This window comes from Pipistrellus kuhlii, unplaced genomic scaffold (assembly GCF_014108245.1).
Source record: "Pipistrellus kuhlii isolate mPipKuh1 unplaced genomic scaffold, mPipKuh1.p scaffold_m20_p_2, whole genome shotgun sequence".
In the NCBI taxonomy this organism is placed as follows: domain Eukaryota; kingdom Metazoa; phylum Chordata; class Mammalia; order Chiroptera; family Vespertilionidae; genus Pipistrellus; species Pipistrellus kuhlii.
The window spans coordinates 125,222,308-125,239,538 of NW_023425515.1; the positions used below are offsets into that span (position 1 = coordinate 125,222,308).

General features: G+C 41.3%; 1 long non-coding RNA gene across 1 annotated transcript in view; it reads left to right on the forward strand.

Moving 5' to 3' along the window:
* Positions 1 to 631: 631 nt before the first annotated feature.
* The window catches only part of LOC123652687, a 28,987-nt gene continuing 12,387 nt past the window's right edge, over positions 632 to 17,231 (forward strand). The window contains exon 1 of the long non-coding RNA XR_006742147.1: positions 632 to 760. This is a non-coding gene — a long non-coding RNA (uncharacterized LOC123652687). The remainder of the gene's footprint in view (positions 761 to 17,231) is intronic.

The following is a 17,231-nucleotide window of genomic DNA, read 5'->3' on the forward strand; positions in this document are numbered from 1 at the left end:
TCAGGCATGCACTGGCCATCTTGGCACAGGCCTCCTGCAGATAAGCAGGAACTGGTACATGTATACAGCATGCATACAGGCTTCTAGGACAGGCGAGGGGGCAGAAGCTCAGAGAAGGATCTTGGGGCATCCCCCACCCACCACAGTCTAACTGCACAGTTTTCCCCTCTGCCTGGCCTTGCCTGAGGTAGAGACATGTGCAAGGACAGGTTGTGTAAGCCAGACAGCTTCCATCCTAAGAATGAAGCTCGGGGAGGGATACACTGTGAAGCACACCCAGATGCACATAGCACCATCAGAGCTGCAGGGGGCGAAACCCAGCTATTACAGTATTCCCCCAACCCCACATCCCCTCCTCAGACACCCCCCCCCCCCCCCGCCCCGCTTTCCTGGGTGGATTCTGCTCCTTGCCCTGGCACTTCATAGACTCTCTTCCTTCTTCCCAGGAGATTTTATAATTAAATGAGATAAAGGCAGGAAATCTGTAATAAGTACTAACTTCCATGTATGCCAGGTTTAAAAAAAAAAATGCATGCCAAAAGGAAAAAAAAAAAGAAAGAAAAAACCCAACCCAGAGGCAAACCTAGTCTGGTGGGAAGAGATCAAAGGGCAGCCGCGTGACCAGCTGGCGAAGGGATCTTTTCCCAGGAGGCCCACATCCTGCCCTTCAGCGCGGACACGGGAGGAAGTGGTGTGCAGCGGCCTGGGTCTGAGCGAGGCCAGTTCTCAGGGACCTGGTTTCAGCTCCAGGAGTGTGCCCGTGAGCATGGGAATGGCCAGCACACATCTCCTTGTATTCATACACACGGCTGCGGGAAGCGCGGTTTTAAATTACCACTCCCACCCCTGCCACCCCCTTAATCCTGAAGAGATGTCAGGCCCAGATAGACCTCGGGTAGGGGACAGGCCCGGGAGAGCCTTTCTGACAACCCCATATCGAATGGCCAGAGAGCCTGAGGATTGGGTTGCAACAGGAATACCCTAATCTTGATTTCATTGTTTTCCCCCCCGCCTGAAAGGGTGGGATTGGGTTTGGAGGTGGCTGGAGAGTGGGCAGTGGAGTTGCTGACACCATGTAAGGAAAACCTCCAAGGCTGCTACTCTCATTTGGAGGGCTCAGCAAAAGGGCCAGCAAACAAGCCAGCCTCTGTTTTCTAATCCTTCCCGCTTCTGCTGGCGAGTCCTACAAAGGCAGGCAGGCAGGCAGCTGCATGGAGGCGCTGTGCGGCTCTGGGGACGGGAAGCTGAGTGTCAGCTTTGCTGGGCTCTGAAATTATTACCTGTGAGTGCAAGCAGGCCAGGCCACTGCAGCCAGGCCTGGGGGCGTGGAGACCCCTCCCCCGCCTGGCTGTCAGCACTCGGAATGTCCACAGCAGGGGATTTATGCCTCCTCTCCGCCTTGCAGTGCTTCTGTAGATATACTTAGCCATGACAATGCTGGTTTGGGAATTTCCCTAGGATGGGCCAGGACTTGTTTCCAAAATAACACCTTTCAAAGCATGCAGAGACTTAGAAATTAGATAATTGTGTGATATTTATAAAATGAATTACGTTGTGTTAACAAAGTCAGGACAGCTGTTTCTGATGCCGAAGTAAATAACACCTTATGATTCATTAAGGTTGGGGGCAAAGAGGCTTTTTAAAAAATTGCTGCTTTCCAGCTGAGTCTTTGCAAAAAAAAAAAAAAAAAAAAAAAAAAATTGAGACAGCTCACCAAGTAGGTAATACAGTTTCAAGTTAAAATGTTTATGTCTACGTGTGCGTGGCATGGTTAAGTTGTCCTATTTCACTCTTAAAACACTTAGTGAGCATCTAAAATATGCTTACACATGTATGCAGAGAGACACAAAGCTAATACTTCACTGCTCCCGTCCTCCATGACTTCTCAGCCTAGTGAGGGAGACAGATGTATAAACAGATAATTGCAATTCAGTGAACTAAGTGCTAACAGAAGGATAAAAGGAATGCTATGATGGTATGAGGGGTATATCCATTTACAGTGCAAATGGAAAGCAGGGAACAGCTACTCACAGGAAGTGACATTTGAGCAGTATTGGATGGAAGAGGGGTAACTTTGAAAGCGGAGGAGGATGAGACCTTCTTTCAGCTCCTCTTCTTCACCAGCCTCCTCTTACCTTACGGCCTTTGCACAGTCACTCCCCTCTGTCTGGAAAGCTGTTCCCACTGCCCTTCCTCTGTTCAATCCTTTAGATCCCAGTTTCCATGTCACCTCCTTGGCAAGCTTGACTCTCTAAGTCACATGTGTCAAACACAAGGCCCGCGGGCCAAATCCGTCCCGCCAGGCCTTGCAATGTGGCCCGCACCGCGCTGTCATCACTGCACTCCGCTGCATTTCCATTACAATGACAGTTTATGACTGTTCAGTAAACCATTCGGCCCGCGATTTAGGCTGGATTTTAGATTTTGGCCCCTTCTCTGATTGAGTTCGACACCCCTACTCTAAGTCAAAGTCTCTCTCTCTTATGAGTGCTCGCTCATCGCGCACCTCTCCTTCTGAGCAGTTATCACAGCTGCACTTTTACATTATTTGCATGATTATTTGAATATCTGGTTTTCCCACTAGGCAGAGATTGGGGCTTTTGGTTCATTTTGTTTCTTGACTTAAAGACATACTTGTTGAATGAATTAGATGAAGATGCAGCTGTGAAAAAAACAAACATGCCCTCAGACAGCAGCAAGTAGCTAGGAATTCTGGATCTTGGGGTATGTGAATTGTGAGAGGCAGAGGATTAAGTCATTTAAGGGACTTGGAAGATCTAACTTGTTTATCTGTATGCTAGCTCATTTAATGTTTTTTAGCATAAACAATTTTTTAAAGATCTGTCTCTTAATTATTCCATTATCAGTATCGGATGGGTTAAGTTGAAGATGAAGTATTAAAAATATAAAGGTGGTTGTTTGCATGTGGTTTTGAGGGCTCAAATATACTTCTTAAAAATTGTGATTAAGGTGTAACATTCAGATAGAAACATACACAATGCATAGTGGCACAGCTAGATGAATTATGACAAAGTGAACGTATGTATAACTCCCACACAAGTCAGGAATAAGTGGGCTTCCTGGAGCCTGAATTGTAAACATCAGTGTGTGTGCTGAGCCAGGAGAGGAAGGATAAGGTGGAAGAGTCCCTGTCAGACTCTAAAAGGGCAAGCTTTCTGGAGAAGCGAGGAGGGGGATTCTCTTCCAGCTCACTCGTGAACTTGAGGAAGTGGTGTGAGAGCGATGCAAACCGCATCGTTTCCCCATGCATCCCAAACAGGACTGGAGAGCTCAGGGCCAAGGTTGAGCTGAGATGCGGAGGGACATGAGGGTTCCCCCGTCTTCCCCCAAAGAGTCACTGTCATCCTTCTGCCTCCTCACAAGGAGCACTGTTTTCTTAGCACTTTCTTCGGTGTGGAGCCTAAGAGCGGAGCTTAGATCTTGTTACCCCAGCATTCTGCAGGGAACAGTGTTGACTTAGAGCTCCCAGCACACAGGTGACTTTGGAGTCCCTTGTGACACAGGAGAGCTGGAATACCAGGGTCTGAGTACTTGGTCTGTCACTCACTAACTGAGTGTTCTCTAGTAATTTTTAGCTAATTTTTGGATTTCACTTTCCTTATTTTTTTGGTGGAGATAATAATGCAATTGACCAATAGTAGAGTTATTGTGAGATTGAAGCATTCTATTCATACATGTAAAGTGCTTACAACACAAGCCAGCATATAGTAAGCACTCAATAAAAAGAAAGAGACTCCAGTTAAAAGAGCCTTCTTGCTTTTGTCTTTCAGTGATGGAGATATCCCTGATGGGACACCAAAGTAATGTGAGGACTTTTGAGAGATAAGATCAAAGGAGACACAATAGAGTAAAAGGATGCATGAAAGGAACAATGGGCTTTGTAAATAGTACTAAAAACAGGGCCTGGTTTTCTAGACTAGGACTTTATATACATAAATGGTGGAGTCATGGATATGGGTGGAATGCGTTTCAGGATGAAATAGGAAGAATGCATGTTGAGAGGGAATATCAATTTGATCTTCAAGGTCATAAGCTAACATTTGTGTTGGCAGTTGGGGAAAGAGATGCCATAAGGAGACTGTAAGAATGGGGAAAGTAATAAAGGATGACCTAGGAAGAACAATCTCAATTCCTCAAAGAAATGTTAGGGAAAGGAGATGAGTATTTATGACTCAGATATCTAAACTGCATGCAGATTATGGCTTAAAGAATAAGATAATTGGAAATTAACCTAGATAGATAAAGTCTAGGTGGCGCTGAAGTAAAGAAGTACTTGTTCTTGGATACCATAGTAGAAAGAGAGGAGATAAAAAGGAAGAATACACACACACACACACACACACACACACACATACGTATGTGTGAGCAAACATCTTTCTTCCATGTCAGGTACTGTGTTTGAGATTTCTGCTTATTATTTTGTTCTATTAACAGTTATGGCAACTCAGTATCATTAGTCCCATTTTGCAGATATTAAAACTGAGGCTGAGAAAGTTAACTACTTTGGGCAATACATTAAATACTAACCAGGGATTAGACCTAAGGTCAAATTTCAGCCCAAGATTCCTTCTATTCTATTATATTGACTCTCTTTTATTTATTAAGGAGATATTCACCTGTACTTAAAAACAAATTTTATATTTATAGATAGAAACAGTGAAAGTAGCATTTGGGGAAGAATAAAAAGGCATGAGAAATAAATGATAATATTGTGGTCATACACCAAAGAGTGCCAGGTCACATGGAGGAGTGTTTATATGATGGTTTTTAAAGCTTGAGTTACAAAATTAACATAGTAAGATGACATGAGGGAGGTGAGACTTAATATGTCCAGACCTTTGCAGTGAATCTCATTTTTGCTAGAACAGCAGATGGTAAAATCTAGACTTTTGAACAGTTATTATCCCTTGAATGTTAAGTAAATAACCAAGACTCTCAAGTGCAAAGTTTAATTTAACAAATATAGAAACTTCAAAATGGTTTTGGGATGGCAGAAACCCGGGGGAAAGTTACATTATTTCAAAGCCCAGAACACGGGAGAAAAGAGTTAGGCACAGTTACAGCTCTACCTCAGACACCAAATGGCTAAGAAACTTTTGGTTGAATGCCAGTTCTCATTGTGTGTAGCTGTTCCTTGTAGTGTTTTGCTGTGAAGTCTTTTAAGACCATAAGTTTGAAAAGTCAGTTTCTGTGTGTGTTTGGACAAGGAAGATGGCTTCATATGTGCCAAGTCTGACCTAGCCTTTAAGAGCAAGATTCAACCTAAAGAAGACATATGAACTAGATTAAACAGTTTTTTATTAGCTAGTATGTTGAGGTACTTTGTTCATATCATGTCAGGCTTTTCCCCACCCAATGCTGCTGCAGTTTATTTTTAAAATCATAAACGAAGGATTTTCTGTTTGTTTTTACTAAACTCCATTATGCAAGTTAGCACCACTGCTCTCTCATCTCAAGATCTGATTCAGTGGCTGTGTATGTGAAGGCTCTGGTGTGCAGATCACTGTGCTCAGAGATGTAGAGCGGTTCCTAGAGTGGGAGTCTCAGGGAGACTGTGATCCAGTTATAAAAACACACAACAAAAACCAAATGGCCATCATGGGTGATCACGGTGTTCTGTGTGTTAGGAGAGGGATAGAATATACTCAGTGCGCAGTGAGGAACAATAGCCAGATGACCTCTACACTTAACAGTGGAAACACTCTGTCTTTCAGTGCCTTATACAAAATAGACACATCAGCCGAAACCGGTTTGGCTCAGTGGATAGACCGTAGTCCAGCGGACTGAAAGGTCCCAGGTTCCATTCAGGTGAAGGGCATGTACCTTAGTTGTGGGCACATCCCCAGTAGGGGGTGTGCAAGAGGCAGCTGATTGATGATTCTCTCTCTCTCTCTCTCTCTCTCTCTCTCTCTCTCTCTCTCTCTCTCTCTCTCTCTTCCTCTCTGTAAAAAATCAATAAAATATAGAAAAAAATAGGCACATCATAAATGATCAATTGTGTTAGGGGGACTTTAAAAATAGGTCTTGAGGGAAGTCAGAGGTTTTGTTGTTTTAGAAATGATGGGATGGGAAAGTAAGCTATTCTAAGGCCTAGTACAGGTGAATACAGAACACCAAATCACAGAGCACTTCAGTAAAAATGAATTGCTTAGTGTTTGTGGTCTTTGGGGGCATGCTTTTGAATCGTGACTAATATTTGCAATTTCACATTTTCTGCATTTATTTACTTTTAATGCCATTCAAGTTATGGGGGTAAATATTGAGCAGGAAAGATCAAGCAGAGACTAAAGATATTCTTCCATCTTCAGATCTTCAATCTGATATTTCCAGACGTGCTTAGATGCTTGCTGGGAAGCATTGCGCAGCAAGCTTTCATCTGAGATTATTTTCCTTCTGCCTAAGAGCTCCCTTTAGAGTTTCATTAGTTCAGGTGTTCTGGTGATAAGATCGGTCAGGTTTTATTTATAGGACTCTATTTCCAAAGGGTATTTTCACTGGCTACAGAATTCTTGGCAGTTATTTTTCTTTCAGTGCATTAATGATATCATTTCTGATACCATGTCTTCTGGTTTACCATGATTGTATTGGGAGTCTGTTGGTCTTATTTTTGTCATTTTCAAATACCCTGTCTCCCTTCCCTTCCCCTCCGCTTTTAACCCCCTCCTCCTCCCTGCAGCTTTAGTAGTGTTCACTTTGTCTTTGTGTTCCAGCAGTTGGAAGGTGTCATTTTTGTCTTTGATTTTCAGCAGTTTTATTCTCATGGTCTAGGTGTGAGTTTCCTCAGATTTACCTAATTCAAGGTGTGCAGCACATCTTGAATCTGTGGCTAGATTTCTTTTATCAGTTTTGGAAAGTTCTCAGCCATTATCTCTTCAGATATTGCTTTTGCTCCACTCTCTCCTCACTTCTGGGATTCTAATTCCAGGTATAGTAACCTGGGTTTCCTAAGTCGCTTTTCCTTTTTTCTCTCCATGCTTAGATCTGGGCACATCCAGTGATCTTTGATGCAGCATCCCTCCTACAGGCAGGGACCTGACTCTTCCAAAGGTGGTCCATGATCTTCCTAAAATGGCTCCATGTCTGGTTTACTATGCTTGCTCCTTTGGTTCAGACCTTTGGGATTTCAACAGAAGGTCTGGGTTGTTTTCAGGAGCTCTTTTCCTTAGCAGGCCACGACCTTCCATTTTTGCCCACCCTGCTCTGTGAGACCGTGCAACTTCTTAGTCTTTTGAGTCTTTGCAGTGGAATCCACAAGTGGGTTAAAGAGGAAGCCAATGCCAAGCCCCCTTCTCTCCACAGTCACGTCTCCGTACCTTCTTAGTCCTCTCCTGCCTTCAACAATTTGTTCCAATAATTTCAAATGCTGGCTTGCCATTAACCTGGCTGCCCTTATCTATCAGAAGTTTTTGATCAAATTATTGGACATTTTTTCTGTGGTCATAAAAATATCACAATGCTTGCATTTAAAGATCGCATTTATAAATTTTGCTTGTATTATCTCAGTTGATCTTTACAACAGCTACATGGTGTCAGACATAAAGTTGAGTCGATATTAATTTACCTCTAGTTAGTGAAATGAATATTCCGGAAAATGGGGATAGAGAGAAGGGAGTATGTGAGAGGAATTTAAAGTTAGAAATGTATAGGACTCGGTGACCAACCGATTGTGGAATGAGAAGGGAGTGATCATTTTTCTTGGATAGACTGAGAAGGTGGTTCTTCTTTAAAGAAAACGACTATATTAAGAGGAGAATTAAGGTTTGGCAGGGTCAATAATGAAAAAAGAAAATTAGTATTGAATGGTGCTCCCAGAAGGGAGGGAGGGGTTACTATGGCTGAGTGAAATTGCTGTCTGGCATGTTAGGGATGAGGAAAGGAAAAGAAGAGGAGGCAGGGCAGTGCTGGTGGAGAGCCTTAAGGAGCTCTCTTTTATTCCTAGGTCCTCTCCTTCTGCCCATCCCCACAAGTCTTATTTATTGAGGGCTTACAAAGTGCCAGGCACTGTGCAGCTTTGTTTGTACATACATTCTCATTGAATCTTTAACCCTATAAGGTAGTTACATTGTGATTCCATTTTATAGCCTCATCCATATGCCAGGTATTGACCCAATGCTTTACATGAAGCCAAATGGTGAAGCATGAGGTTATGAGATTGGTGCCTAGAACTGAGCCGAGTGAGTGCTTTAGCATTTCAACCTGAGCACAAAGTGTATTTTTTGGAAGCCTGTATAGGCAATCAAGGGTGAGTGAGAGCTGGATGGGAGGTGGAGAGGGTGGAGCAGGGGGAACAGTCCGGGCTGCTTCAGTAGCATGTCCTGTAATAAAGTCCTCTACTGAATGGAACCAGCAGTAAGAGAGGATGGGGTTGCTCTGAGATTTCAAAGCTAGAAAGGTCAGGCCTCGGTGACTGTGAAGCTGTGAAAGGTGAAGGAGAAGAATGTGGAAAGAAGGTTTCAAGCCTGGGGACAGAAGCTCCTGCTTACTGCTCTTTTCCTGTTGATGTCCTTTTGCTTCCCTACTCTCCTAACTCCTCAGCGAATGCATCCTGTCCTTTAAGACTCCATTCAAATGCCCACTCTCAGCCAAGTCTTTCCTGCCCACTCTCACTCCTCCTTCCACACTGGGATGTAGCTCTTCTCTTCTGCAGCTTTCCTTGAAAGCTGTACTTGCAATACAGTAATGAGGTCTCTATTTCTTCCCTTCTTCCTCCCTTTTATGTTCTGTAAAGCAAACAAACAACCCTTCCCAGAGCAACTTTTTTATTTTTTTAAGTATGTAGTAGTGAGAAAAAGTAGATTAATAATAACAATAAGTAATACAATATTTAATAAACAATAATACAAGAAAAAACTTTTGCATACTCACAACTATGAACCTACTTTTGCCCACCCCTGTATTCATTGAGCACTACATTGAGCTTTTTGGGTGCAAGGGCATTGATTTATTTAAGGTTTTATTGCTATTACCTACCATATGTCGGATATGTATTACATACTGAATCCTGAATAAACAAATGGGAAATTGTGGTGCTCGTTGTAGAAATACGTGTAAATGAACAAAGTTCACAGCAACACAGAATAGGAGTCAACTGTAAATGATGGCATTGTCAAGTGGTTAGCCTCCTTTTTGTCTTTTTACAAACAAAAGCCCATGCGGGTTTCAGTGTACTTCATCTGCCACTGCTCCGTAGAATAATAATCAACTTCACAAACTATATTTTGTGACAAAAATAATGAAGAGAAAATTAGCAAAACAGACTATATCATACTAGTATCTATGGGTTTCTATTCTCTGTGTTATTTAACTTCCTTTCCTTCGTCCAAGTATTTTCTTGATAAAGTTCTGCTTATGAAAGGTTCTGATGAACTATAAAATGCCCAGAGATTCTGGACAGTAGAAGGGAGAGAAAGAAAGGAAACACTTGACCGAATGATTCATTTGCTCTCTGGAGTTGAATATAATAGAGTCCCCAGAAATGACTGCCAGTTTTGGGAAATAGACAAAAACGGGATTGCGCAGAGCTTGGAATGTAAGAGTAGAGCTGTGGAATGAAGGTGTAACAGAATTCATTCATTTAGGTCTAGCTGGAGAAGTTTTATATTTGGAAAGAAAAGCCAGTAAAAACCTCTCGCCACCTCATCTCAAATCCAGCATTATGTGCTTAAAATTGTGGCCCTGTGGTCATAAACCGGCAGTCAGGCCTTCCTGGTAGGCTTGCCTGTGGTAGGGAACGTACACAGCCATAACTGCAGCATTTTTATCGTTTCTTGGAGAGTCTCTTTCAGCTCTGTTCAGTTATTTGCCTATCTCTAATAATGCAGGGAGGTTAGCAAGTGCTTAATAATTTTTAAGCTCTTGGGACTAGGCTGGAATTGATTTTATCTGCAATTTGTCCAGTGACAAGCACACCGTTGAAGAAAAATAAATATTGACTATAATTTTTATTGGATCACGCCCAATCGTAAATCAAAGCCGTGAAAAGAGTTTAAGTAGCTCTTCCGGTCCATGGGATTCATGGCTTTCTGTTATTATTTGACCAAAGGTGGCAGCTGGACACCGGTGCTACCCTAGGGTGATGAGCTTAGGGGAACTCAGCCTTGCCCTTCCATCGAGTTTTAAAATGTGATGCTGCTCGGAGACTAGGGAGAGTAGACTTTTCTGTTTAAATCTCTTCTTTTCCCCCAGGTAGGACTCCAAATTTTAGATTTTATGGATGAATAGGTAACCTCAGTGAGTGATTTGAGTCTACAGTACATAAAAACGTGTCAATAGTTCAGGATGACTGATAGCTCCTCTTGTACCCAAAGCCACCTGCAATTTTTTATGGTCCTGAAGCATAAGCCATCTTGAACAGATAATCAATTCTATTGCACAAACAGTCACTTCTGTTTGCCAGGGAGGCCCACTTTCTCTCCCCAAGCGGGGCTGTAAAAAAATAACCTACATAATCCAAATTATAAAAACTTCTGAAATATTGGGCACTGTGCCTCTGCCTATCTGCACCTCCTCTCTATGCTTTGGCTCTCTCTTCCATTATGAGTTAAAGAACAGTAGAACCATTTATGCAGCTATAATATAGATCAGTGAGAACTTCAATGACATGTTCATCTGTATATATGCAAATACTCACACATGAATATTTTAGTTCTGGTATTATTTTGTGTCCAGCTTTTTTTTTTTTCTTCTTCTTCTTCTTAAATCCTTACCCATCAATATGTTTTTATTGGTTTTTAGAGAGAGGGGGCAGAGGGAGGAGGATGGAAAGGGAGAAGAAGAGGGCAAAACATCAATGTGAGAAACATGGATAGGTTGCCTCCTGCACTCACCCTGACTGGGATCGAACCTGAAGCTTAGGTATGTGCCCTGACCTGGAATAAAACCCGAAAACCTTTCAATGTATGTGGTGATGGTTTAACAAACTGAGCCACACTGGCCAGGTATGCCCAGCTTTTGCCCAGAGTTTTGGTCTTTAAAGGATTAAAAGAAAAGTTAATTTTTCCCCTTAAAAGAAGTATCAGATTGGCCCTGGCTGGGTAGCTCAGTTGGTTAGAGTGTTGACTTGATAAGCCAAAGTTGTGGGTTCGATCTCTAGTCAGGAAACATATAAAAATCAACCAGTGAATGCATAAATAAATGGAACAGCGAAACGATGTCTCTCTCTCTCTCTCCCTTGCCCACCCTTCTCAAATCAATAAATAATTGAACAATAAAGATAAATTTTTTTTAAAAGAAAAAATTATAATGCAGACCAAGGGATGACCATAAAGACACAACAAGAACGCCACTATTGCAAGGCAAGGGGAGAGGTCTTGGAAGAAACCAAATCTGCAAACAACTTGATCTTGGACTTCTAGTCTCCAGAAGTTTTGTTGTGGGTACTTTATTATAGCTGCCTAGCAAACAAATATCTCTTCATTAAGATCCATCTCTGTTTCCAACCTCTCCTGCCTCCTTGGAGTCTGTTGTTATTTATCTGCTTATTTGTTCTCCTATGTGGTGTCTGGGATTCTGTCTTGTCCCTACAATAGACTGTGTTTAGTTAGCTCCATAGTTGTCATTGTATCTGACTCAGAGCCTTGCAAATGGTAGGTATTCAAAAAGAACATGCTGGCTGGTACACAAAAAAAGAATAATATTGAAAAATTATTCATTTAAACATTACTGTGTATTTTTTAAAGAGAGAAATAAAATAAATGATAAAAAATAAATAAAATAAATCAATATAAAGATTTTTAATATTAAAAATAAAAGAAGAATCAGATTGCTTTGAAACTTAGGACTTAATTTTTCTTTAGCTACTTTTTGCATTTCATTCAATCAAAAATTGTTCAAGTTTGAATTTGAAATCTGAATTTCATTAGGTGTTCACTAAAAATATGCATGTGAATTAAAGTTTTTTTTTTAATTACAACAGACTATACTTACAGATAAAAAGTTCATCTATTTTTTCTCATCTATTAAAATGCCATTATACTGTAGAATTAGTGAACCTGTGTTTCTTATTCATTTCTTCGGTATGATATACATAGTGTCATATTTGCCATTAAAATATTGGATGGTATTCAAATACAAGTGAAGTCATTCATTTATTTCACAAATATTTATTGAGCTTTGAGTAGTGACAGGCACTGGTTTTTGGTGGTGGAACTGGGGCTACAGTATTGACAGGACAGTGAAGGTCCCTGTCCTAGGAGCAGGCTGACGATTGTGAATGTAGGTTATCAGAGTCTAATGACTTCAAGACTAAAATTTTTTTAAAAATATATTTTATTGATTTTTTTACAGAGAGGAAGGGAGAGAGATAGAGAGCTAGAAACATCGATGAGAGAGAAACATCGACCAGCTGCCTCTTGCACACCCCCTACTGGGGATGTGCCCGCAACCAATATACATGCCCTTGACCAGAATTGAACCTGGGACCTTTCAGTCCGCAGACCGATGCTCTACCGCTGAGCCAAACCAGCTTCGGCTAAAATTTTCTTTATATAAGCAGTTGGGCCACTAACAAATAAGGATTTTGAAGGAATCACTACACCTCCAAATTTCACAAAGGGAAAAAAATCAATAGCAAATGATTCTGGCTTATTCATCATAAAACATTTTTTTCATATCTGGATTTCAACTTGAGACGTTGTTAATACTTAAACTCAGGTACTTTTGTAGTGGAGTGCAATGTCAAGGCCATTGGGTTGTGTCTTTTCCACTTTTTGCAGACAGCTTAGAAACCATATATAACTCTTATATTTAGACCTTTGTGACCAATTCCAGGTGAAAAGTCAACTTGGAGACACCTTTTTTTTTTTTTTTTTTTTTTTTTTTTTTTTTTTTAAATGTTAACTGGCCCTGAAAGAATCCTTCAGTTACCTGGCAAACTGCTCCCAAAATCCCTGAATTCAAGCCACTGGTTTCTGGTGCCTTGATTGCCTAAAGCAGCAATTCTCAAAGTTTGGTTCTTAGGCCACTGAGGTCCCTGTGACCTTTTTAGTGGATCTACAAGGTCAAATATAATAACACTATTTGTAATAACTTATAATAACACTAAGATATTGCTTTTTTTCATCTTACTTCTCTCACTTGTGTACCGTGAAGTTTTCCATTGTACATTTGGAACCTCGGCATGACTCAGGGAATCATTATTTTCTAAATGGCCAATGATTGCTGTTACAAAATTGCACATGGGTAAAGATCAAGTGCTAAATAGGTCAATGGATTTTAATATATCAGCGTAGGAAAAGTTCACTGATGTGTGTTTAGAGTACTATAAAAACTATGGTTGTTGCATTTTAGTGTAGTGTCAAGGAAAAACTATAAAAAATTATCTGAAAAGGCTATCATGTTATTTCTCTGTGTTTTTTTTTAAACCTTATATCTGTGTAACAATTGAGTTTCTTTTTAAAAATTTTTATTAAATCCTTATTGTTGAAAGTATTACATATCCTCTCCCCCTCCCCCATTGAGTCCTTCTAGCCCATCCCAGGCTTTCACCATCCTACTGTCTACATCTATGGGTTACATATATATACATACAAGTGCTTTGGTTGATCTCTTCCCACCTACCCACCCACCTCCGACTTCCTTCTGAGATTCCATAGTTTGTTCCATGCCTCTATGTGTTTGGATCTATTTTGTTCACCAGTTTATTTTGTTTAGTAGATTCCACATATGAGAGAGATCATGTAATACTTATCTTTCTCTGGCTGGCTTATTTCACTTAGCATAGTTTTCTTTATGTACTTTAACCAAAACATCACAACAGATTGAATGTAGCAGATAGGAGACTGCAGCTGTCTTCTATTAAGCCAGGCATGAAAAAAACATTTGCAACAATGTAAAACAGTGCCATGACCTCACTACAAGTTTGGGGAAATCTGAGCATTGCTAATAATTTCATTTACTAGTACTAATGGGTTTTTAGAATATATTTTAATAAATGAATAAATATTAAATAGTTATTAGTTGTAAGTTATAACATGGTAGATATTTCAGATGTGACCTATATAGAAAAAAGAAAAAGCTCTTTGGAATCCACAGCAATTGTTAGGATTACTAAAGAGGTCTTGATACTAACCATTTTAAGAGCCTCTGATCTAAAGGAATGCACTAGCAAATGCACCTTCAGAAAGTTAAGTAGAATTAAGAACCTGCAGCAGTTACATTGCCTGGGATCTGAGTTCTCATTGTGAAGCTGCTGCAGGAAGTTTAGATTGAGTCTCCTTAATGGCTTAGGGCTTCCCTTTCTGTATGCAATGGCAGAGGAGGAAGAAAAAACACGGTACAGTAATTTATTCAATAGAGTCCATTTTTAATCCCCAATCTCCTAAGTCTCAAAGTCATGAAATGCTCTAGGTCCATTTAAGAGTTTCAAGCTACAAATACTGAAGACAGAGCCTTTTACAAGGCGGACATGGCATTTATTCTTGGAGATGAAGCTTGCAGCTCTGCATGCTAAAAGGAAATCAAAACTGCTTATCTGAAACATCTTCATCATCCATTTAGAAATGAGGAATTCTGCCCGCACCACTTCCATCCCCGCAGGAAGCTACACCCAGCTGCCTTCTCAGTCTGGACTCGTTCTCAAGGTCACCTATGTAATTTTCCCCCAAGCTTCAGTGTCCTTAGTATTCTCAGAGATAATAGCACCAAGCCCATCAGTCATCATTTCCTTGTCCTCAATTTTCTTTTTGGCTTCCTGCAATTTTAATCCCAAGCCTCTGCAATTCCTTTCCATGGAGGCTTAAGTGGCCCCATTTACAACCAATTTTCAGCTAATATTTGATGTGTTCTTTAAAAATAAACCCAACTTCCTCGCTCTGCAGGCTTTGTACCTTTGGACCTAATGAAATCAAAGGCCCGATAGTGGGTTTTACAGTGATGTTTTTCGTTTCATGATTTTAAAAGAAAAATAGATCTTTAGAAATGGGAGGGAGACATTAGTCCCTGATGGGCTAATTTCGGAATCTAGAGCTGTCATTAATAAAGGGAGAGAAATTACTCTTTCATCTGTGTTGCGCATGGCACCAGTTCTTACAAAGGGGAGAGGCAGGAGGGAATGGAGGTGTGGGAGATGAGTGAAGAAATCGCACATTTTTCTGGGGGCTGCTTCCTTCTAACGTTTTTTTTGGGGCTGCCTTTCCTCAGGCCCCTGCTGTAAGCTGATCCAGCTTATGTGGGCCTGACACATGACCAGGCAAAGCTTGTTTTTAAAGAGATTTTAATTCCTGCTTGACAGGCTAGGCTGAAGCCTATGAGCGACAATGGGTGGTTTTTTCTCCCCCCTTTTTCTTCTTTTCTTTTAAACAAGAGGGAAAGCCACAGTGCACCTGGTATTTCATTGAACACTAGACATTTTTTTTTTTTTTCTGGAGGAGGAAAAAAAAAAACAGTTTTAAAAAACTAAGCTTTAAGTAATAAACCAGCTTAGTTAGCCAGCAGTCACGTACTGAGGAGAGAGAGCCACCGGTGTTTGGCTGCCTGAAGACTGTTTCTGCCCCTGATCCCCTTTAAATCTTTTAAGGGTTTTATCGTTTTTGCCGCCTTTCCATAAAATCATCTCATTTCTTTAATTTTTTAAAATCCTCGTCTGAAATTTCATCCTTCATTGGCCATGTGTGGTGAAGTGACCATACATCACAGAAGATAAATGACATCTTCAGAACCAAGCTATTTGGGTAGACTGACCATGTCCAGTACCCTGGGGGAGGGGGAGGGGGGGTAGCTAGGAACTGGAATCCATCCTTAAGGATTGTATGAAGCCAAATTCAGAAAAACAGTGATTTAGGAGTTGCCTAAATGTCCTCTTACAAATATAAAACGGGCTCTGTTTTATTTATAACCGTAGCAAATTTCAAACAGCTTTCAATTCCCACCAGTAGTGTGCCCTGCCAGCGGTGCGAGGGCCCAGGAGTGATGAGGAGGGTAAGGGAGAGCACGCTGAGGCCGGAGGGGAGTTGCCCTCTATTCACGGAGCACCTGAGCCGGGCTTCATGCTAAGCACTTTAAATACTTGACTCTCTCTGAATTTGCATACCAGCTCTGAGAACTCTGCGCTGTCACCTCCATTTTACAGAGGAAGAGCAGGAAACTAGGCCACCAGAAGTTGAAATGACCTGCTTAGCGCTGTGCCTCATGCACGCTTGGTGCCAGAGCCGATACCTTGCTGCACGAAGTTGGTTTAATCAGCTTTTTGACAGAAGCTATTTACATCAAGGGAAAAAAGAGCCACTTAGAACAGTCTAGTTCAGCCGCCCCATTTACATAATATTTTTATAAGCATGGTCTTAATCTTTCCAGTATGCTGATGAGGTAGATGGCCTTATTATCCCTATTTTGCATGTCTTCATCCGTGTGGCACTGTGGTGATTGATGCTGGTTATGACGACTTGGAGCAGGGATGGGAACCGAGGGCCTTTTGGATAGCATCATTCTCGAGCCATACAAAACTACCAGTTTAAGAATGAACCTGCTATATTTGGTCAAACATTTAATTAACCGAATGATTTTGTGGGCCTTATATGGCCCGCAGGCTGGATGTTCCCCACCCCTGAGTCTTGGAGGAATCTTGGAATATTAATGTAAAGAACAGTGCCTGGTTATGTGAACTCTGTTTTTAGTTCAGCATTTGAGTGTTTTGTTGATGTTCCCATGGAAGAGATTGTTCTCTTCCAATTTTTTAAAGTAGGCTTGCTACATTCACAGCTATATATTTTTTCTCATGAGGGCTCCCAGTACCATATGTTTCTCAGTGGACAGATCTTAAAATAGATGTTAGTTATTTGGAGGATGCTTCAAACATAGCATGACATATTGATTTGCAAAGTTAGGAACCTAAAACGGGATTGGGAGTTGCAGCTAATTAGCTCCATGACCTTGAGTAAGGCCTGTGACCTTTGGGGGCCCACTTTTCCTCATCTTAACTATATGGAGACTAGAGGCTAGGTGCATGAATTTGTGCATGGGTGGGGTCTGGCTGGCCCACCCCGATTAAGGTGGGGGGGCCAGTCGGGGGCAGGTCTGGCCAGGGGGAGGGGCCACTGGCAGTTGGCCGGCCAGGCCTGCGCCCTGGTTGAACTCCTGGTCAAACTCCCAGATGAACTCCTGGTCGAGAGGCCAATTTGCATATTATCCTATTATTATATAGGATGGGATGCTCAGCAAGGATATGTTAGAATTTCAGTTATCTCTTTTGAAATAGTGACACCTAGTTCTTGACA